Below are 6,612 nucleotides of genomic sequence, written 5' to 3'. Positions count from 1 at the left end.
CCTGAAGCAGGGATATGCATATTCTTGATACCATTTGAAAGGAAATACTTTGAAGTTTGTGGAAATGTGAAATTAATGTAAGAGAATATAACACATTAGATCTGGTAAAAGAAAATTCAAAGAAAACTGTTTTTTTTGTACTATCATATTTAAAATGCAAGAGAATGGCCATAATGAATTATTCTAGCCCAGGCGCAATTTAGACTTTGGCCACTAGATGGCAAAACTATATGTGCAAATGTAACGGATGTGAAACGGCTAGCTTAGTTAGCGTGGGCGCTAAATAGCGTTCCAATCAGTGACGTCACTTGCTCTGAGACCTTGAAGTAGTAGTTCCCCTTGCTCTGCAAGGGCCGCGGCTTTTGTGGAGCGATGGGTAACGACGCTTCGTAGGCGTCAGTTGTTGATGTGTGCAGAAGGTCCCTGGTTCGCGCCCGGGTATGGGCGAGGGGACGGTTTAAAATTATACTGTTACATTGATGCTGTTGACCCGGATTACTGGTTGCTGCGGAAAAAGAGGAGGAAGGTCAAAAGGGGGGTGAGTGTAACGGATGTGAAACGGCTAGCTTAGTTAGCGTGGGCGCTAAATAGCGTTTCAATCAGTGACGTCACTTGCTCTGAGACCTTGAAGTAGTAGTTCCCCTTGCTCTGCAAGGGCCGCGGCTTTTGTGGAGCGATGGGTAACGACGCTTCGTAGGCGTCAGTTGTTGATGTGTGCAGAAGGTCCCTGGTTCGCGCCCGGGTATGGGCGAGGGGACGGTTTAAAAATTATACTGTTACACAAAATTTTAGAGTGATACAGTGAACTCTTGCATATCTATTCAAAATGTTGTATTAAGACTGCCCAAATGTGCCTAACTCATTTATTAATATATTTTCAAATTCATAATTGTGCACTCTCCTCAAACAATAGCATGGTATTCTTTCACTCTAATAGCTACTGTAAATTGGACAGTGCAGTTAGATTAACAAGAATTTAAGCTTTCTGCCCATATCAGATATGTCTATGTCCTGGGATTTTTTTTGTTTCTTACAACCTTATGCTAATCACATTAGCCTACGTTAGCTCAATGGTCCCGCAGACGGAACACTGATCTTGAAGAAGTTTTAAATAATTGTCCACACACAGTCTGTGCCTGTATTTAGTTTTCATGCTAGTGTGGGCTGAGAATCCACTCTCAGATAGGTACGTGGTTGCAAAGGGCATCAGTGTCTTAACAGCGCAATTTGCCAAAGGGAAAAACTGAGTGCAACCCTATCCAGAAATCTGGCAGTGTCTTCTGATTAAATTACATTTTCACAGAACATTTGACGTTGTCTGTAAGCTTGAGTTCATTTGCACACAAAAAATAATACAATGATGGAAAGACCTGTGTGTTGTTCTTGTTAATGCAGACAGAAAAGAGCTCCAACTTCTTACATCAAAGCCTCAGTTTTTTCCCGCACATTGAATATAGTTGCGGAGAGTCCCTGTAATCCTAGATTCAGATCATTCAGGTGAGAAAAAACATCACCCAGATATGCCAGTTGTGTGAGAAACTAGTCATCATGCAAGCGGTCAGACAAGTGAAAATTATGGTCAGTAAAGAAAACTTTTAAGTTTGTCTCTCAATTCAAAAAAACGTGTCAATACTTTGCCCCTTGATAACCAGCGCACTTCTGTATGTTGTAAAAGCGTTACATGGTCGCTGCCCATATTATTGCATAGTGCAGAAAATACACAAGAGTTCAGGGGCCTTGCTTTAACAAAGGTAACCATTTTCACTGTAGTGTCCGAAACATCTTTCAAGCTGTCAGGCATTCCCTTGGCAGCAAGAGCAACTGCTTGCACGTGCGTTACCACTCCACTACGTCTCCCTGTCATGACTTTTGTGCCATCAGTACAGATCCCAACACATCTTGACCACCAAAGTCCATTTGATGTCACAAAGCTGTCCAGTACTTTAAAAATATCCTCTCCTGTTGTCCTGGTTTCCAGTGGTTTGCAGAAGAGGATGTATTCGTTATTTGACCCCCATAAACGTAACTTACATATACCAGGAGCTGTACCAGGCCCGCCACATCTCTTGACTCATCCAGTTGTAACGCATATAATTCACTGGCTTGTATGCGAAGCAGTAACTGTTTCAAAACATCTCCTGCCATGTCACTAAGTCATTAAGTCCTCCACAACAGTACGGAGCTTGCCGGTCCTAGCCAATCGGTAGCTCACCATATAAGACGCTTCTAGCCCCTTCTTATTAATGGTATCTGTTGCTTTTATACATGTCTTACTACTTGAAAAGTGTCTTAATTCTTGCTCTTACAACTCGTGTGGCTAATTTTTCAAATTGTCATGTTTCATTTCTAAATGTCTGCGCAAGAGTGAAGGTTTCCTGCGAGAGAGTAACTGTTAATGTGATTAGATGTTAATTATTTGACAAGGCTACCTGTATTTGACATTGTGTTGTTATTTCACTGAACACAAGATGGTTTCATTTTATGTTTGGCAGTGAACGAGGCTACTCAGGCAAGAAAGAAACCTCACCCAAATGTATAGTCCCATTGGAAAATATAAATGTACTGTTTAAAAATGTGAAGAAAATGTAAAAAAGAAAAAAAAAGAAAAGTGAATGACATTTTATTCTGTGTACCCCCGATGGCATTGCGCGTACCCCTGGGGGTACGCCTACCCCAGTTTGGGAATAGCTGTTGTAGACAAACAGACACAGAGAAAAGGGACACCATTTGGGGAGTCTGTCAGCATTCCAAAGTAGAGAACAGGGGTATTTAAAGTGAATTCCAAAGCGGCAGCCATTTAAGAGATGGACATGGACATGTGAAAACATAATACATGTTATATTTCCATCATGATATGGCTATTTAGAGAAACATATGTATGTCATACTGTAGGATATTATTCATACAATTGGTCTACTAAATCATAATTAAAGCCATCCTTTCTTGATAGATGTGTGTCAGGCAGGTGAGAGAAGGGGCACACACACACACACACACACACACACACTGATCACCCAGACCCAGCTGGCATTGGGATGTGTTTAATAGTAACATTATTACATGGTGGAGACGTAAATCAACAGAAAATAAATAAGTATTCTAAAAATCCACAGTAGAATGCTATCGTATTCATCAAGATAAAAATAATGTGTCAATTTACATTAAGAAAACGTTATCTGCGGTAAGCATAAAATATGTCTAGAAATATTATGTAATCAAACAGCATGTTTCCCTTTTACTCCACTTCCTCATCTTCTTCTTCTTCGTCTTTTTCTATTGTCCAAACAGTTATTCAAGTTGTCAGTCCAGATGAGTCTAATTACGCATAGACTTTGGCCATAAAATAGGGAGTCACTGGCATCAGAGTTGATGTAGTACTAGCAGTAGCACAGACAGACAGGTTAGGGGTCGATGACAGCCAGCTATGAGTGTCTGGTGTGGTTGTGATGATGGGTAAGGGTCCTATCACTCAGACTGAGGGATGATATGAAGCATGGAGGTGGTGATAGTATGACTGTAAGAGGTTACAGGGTACATCAGTGGAAACGTGTTATTGGCACATGGATATTGATAAACATGGATTCTGCTAAAACAGATATAGATAAACATGGATATTGGTAAACATGGATTCTGCTAAAACAGATATTGATAAACATGGATTTTGATAAAAACAAATATTGATAAACATGGATGTTGATAAACATGGATGTTGATAAAAACAGATATTGATAAACATGGATGTTGATAAACATGGATGTTGATAAAAACAGATATTGATAAACATGGATATTGATAAACATGGATGTTGATAAACATGGATGTTGATAAACATGGATGTTGATAAAAACAGATATTGATAAACATGGATATTGATAAACATGGATTTTGATAAAACAGATATTGATAAACATGGGTGTTGATAAACATGGATGTTGATAAAACAGATATTGATAAACATGGATGTTGATAAACATGGATTTTGATAAAACAGATATTGATAAACATGGATTTTGATAAAACAGATATGGATAAACATGGATGTTGATAAACATGGATGTTAATAACACAGATATTGATAAACATGGATGTTGATAAACATGGATGTTAATAAAACATATATTGATAAACATGGATGTTGATAAACATGGATGTTAATAAAACAGATATTGATAAACATGGATGTTGATAAAACAGATATTGATAAACATGGATGTTGATAAAACAGATATTGATAAACATGGATTTTGATAAAACAGATATTGATAAACATGGATGTTGATAAACATGGATGTTAATAAAACAGATATTGATAAACATGGATGTTGATAAACATGGATGTTAATAAAACAGATATTGATAAACATGGATGTTGATAAACATGGATGTTAATAAAACAGATATTGATAAACATGGATGTTGATAAAACAGATATTGATAAACATGGATGTTGATAAAACAGATATTGATAAACATGGATGTTGATAAAACAGATATTGATAAACATGGATGTTGACAAACATGGATGTTAATAAAACAGATATTGATAAACATGGATGTTGATAAAACAGATATTGATAAACATGGATGTTGATAAAAACAGATGTTGATAAAACAGATATTGATAAACATGGATATTGATAAACATGGATGTTGATAAAACAGATATTGATAAACATGGATGTTGATAAACATGGATGTTGATAAAACAGATATTGATAAACATGGATGTTGATAAAACAGATATTGATAAACATGGATGTTAATAAAACAGATATTGATAAACATGGATGTTGATAAAACAGATATTGATAAACATGGATGTTGATAAAACAGATATTGATAAACATGGATGTTGATAAAACAGATATTGATAAACATGGATATTGATAAACATGGATGTTGATAAAACAGATATTGATAAACATGGATGTTGATAAAACAGATATTGATAAACATGGGTGTTGATAAACATGGATGTTAATAAAACAGATATTGATAAACATGGATGTTGATAAACATGGATGTTAATAAAACAGATATTGATAAACATGGATGTTGATAAACATGGATGTTAATAAAACAGATATTGATAAACATGGATGTTGATAAAACAGATATTGATAAACATGGATGTTAATAAAACAGATATTGATAAACATGGATGTTGATAAAACAGATATTGATAAACATGGATGTTGATAAAACAGATGTTGATAATAAAGGGCTGCAGTATAGACAAGGGCTGTGTTAAGGAAAGACACTTATAGGCTCATAGACAGAACAGAGGTTGAGAGAGCTACAGAAACCTAGACAGACAGACATGTTGGTATTGCTTGATACCTTCTGGTTGCATAACTGAAGCCTGCCTATTTTATGGCACAGAAGTCTGTGGACAGAATGATCATTGTTATTATCATTTACAAAATGAGTTTGGCAAATCGACAATCAGCTCTTAAAGTCTTGTGACTGTATAACTCCAGGAGAGCTGACTCCAGCGGCTTGATTGACTTAGAAAATAAACATTTCCGTTTGTCTGTTTTAATCCATATTGTACAAAAGCTATTATAGAGAATGAGCAATTCATTCACAGAATCAGTTAGTTTGGCAACATACATCCGAAGTCCGGCACTATCCGATTTGTCAATGTTCGTTCATGCCAGGCAATGCCTGTTAGGTTGGCAACATCCATGCCTCAGTGTCCATTCACTTTGAAGCCTTCCCATTCCCTCTGAGAAGAGACATTTGGAAAAACAGTGTGTGTGTGAGCAGCTCCCAGAGAGTCTGTTCCTGCATAGTGATCCAGCAGACACTCACAAAAAGGCGAAACACCCAAACAGCCAATCAGATGCCAAGATCCCAATAAACCGGCCAATCAGAAATAAGGATCTCAGCATACCAGTCCATACCAGGATCCACTTGCTACAGACACTAATTCTGTCCATGTCTGATGCTGTGTGTGTTGGGAAAGGAGACAACGCTTGGCCCAGTCACCCTTAGGTAGCATAGCCTCTAGCAATGTTTGATGGAGAGAAAGAGAGAGAGAATGAAACGCGAGTAGAGGGGGTAGATGGAGTGTTCCATCCTTTGTAAGAGGGGATGCCAGGCTGCTGCTAGAGATGAGTAACACACACACACACACACACACACACACACACACACACACACACACACACACACACACACACACACACACACACACACACACACACACACACACACACACACACACACACACACACACACACACACACACACACACACACACACACACAAGCAAGCCCAGGGCCCCTGACCTATAGTTCTATTGCCCCCAGGCTCTCACCTAAAGGAATTAGGCTTCTATGGGTTTCTATTGGCAGTTTTGGTGCCAGAGTGTCTGGAAGATGCTTTGGGGGTTGTGCACCCCACCTTGAAAATAATGATACGGTCACTTAGTTTGTTTTATCTCATGTTGAATTAGACTGTGAAAAGAGAGAGATACAGATGTAAGATCTTCATTTGAGTCAGCTTGCTGCAGCAACAGGACATGTGAATTATTATGTGGATTATAATTAATTACATTTTTGTAGGTGTTGATACATTTTTCATGACAAATCAAGTCAAAATTCAAAG

At 37.7% G+C, this 6,612-nt stretch overlaps 1 pseudogene; it reads right to left on the bottom strand.

The window, feature by feature from the left end:
- Positions 1-3,611: 3,611 nt before the first annotated feature.
- LOC110524512 (uncharacterized) lies at positions 3,612-4,346 on the bottom strand (annotated as a pseudogene).
- Between the last annotated feature and the right edge of the window lie 2,266 nt (positions 4,347-6,612).

Source organism: Oncorhynchus mykiss, chromosome 5 (assembly GCF_057628025.1).
Source record: "Oncorhynchus mykiss isolate SJ-2025 chromosome 5, ASM5762802v1, whole genome shotgun sequence".
NCBI classification, from domain to species: domain Eukaryota; kingdom Metazoa; phylum Chordata; class Actinopteri; order Salmoniformes; family Salmonidae; genus Oncorhynchus; species Oncorhynchus mykiss.
This window is presented reverse-complemented; position numbering and strand designations above follow the sequence as displayed.